The 418-nt window shown below is 41.4% G+C and overlaps 1 protein-coding gene across 2 annotated transcripts in view; it reads left to right on the forward strand.

Annotated features, from left to right (window-relative positions):
* LOC109838001 (uncharacterized protein slp1) overlaps nt 226-418 on the forward strand; it is a 10,013-nt gene continuing 9,820 nt past the window's right edge. For both annotated transcript variants that reach the window (XR_002246533.1, XM_020406410.1), the window contains exon 1: nt 226-378. The gene's annotated coding sequence lies outside the window, so the exon portion shown is untranslated. The remainder of the gene's footprint in view (nt 379-418) is intronic.

Below are 418 nucleotides of genomic sequence, written 5' to 3' on the forward strand. Positions count from 1 at the left end.
TCGAGTTACAAAATGTGGTCGGGCTTTTGGTCCCTGTAACATCCAGCGTGCCGACTGTCGACGGGAACCCCACCAGGAGCCGTTTCACAAATCCTACGGTTAAATAGATCCCTATACTAAAATGATCGGTCAGGATTTACTCGCCAGCGTGGCTTCCCGATTCTTTTGTCCTATTTGCACATTTCTTAATGTCGGCCTTTTTTTTTCTCACTTCGCTCCCTGACATCAGGTGAAAAATTATTCTATATTTTCTTTTCTTTTTTTGTAAGTTTCACCATCTCCAAAATCTCTCTCTCTCTCTCTCTCTCTCCTTCTAGAATCTACAGCTCATCGCCTCCGACCTCAGATCCCTATCTACTAGAGCTAATCTTATTGGAGGTATTTTTTTTTCTCTTTCTTTTTTGTTTTAAAGATGTTG

This window comes from Asparagus officinalis, chromosome 4 (genome assembly GCF_001876935.1).
Source record: "Asparagus officinalis chromosome 4, Aspof.V1, whole genome shotgun sequence".
NCBI lineage: Eukaryota > Viridiplantae > Streptophyta > Magnoliopsida > Asparagales > Asparagaceae > Asparagus > Asparagus officinalis.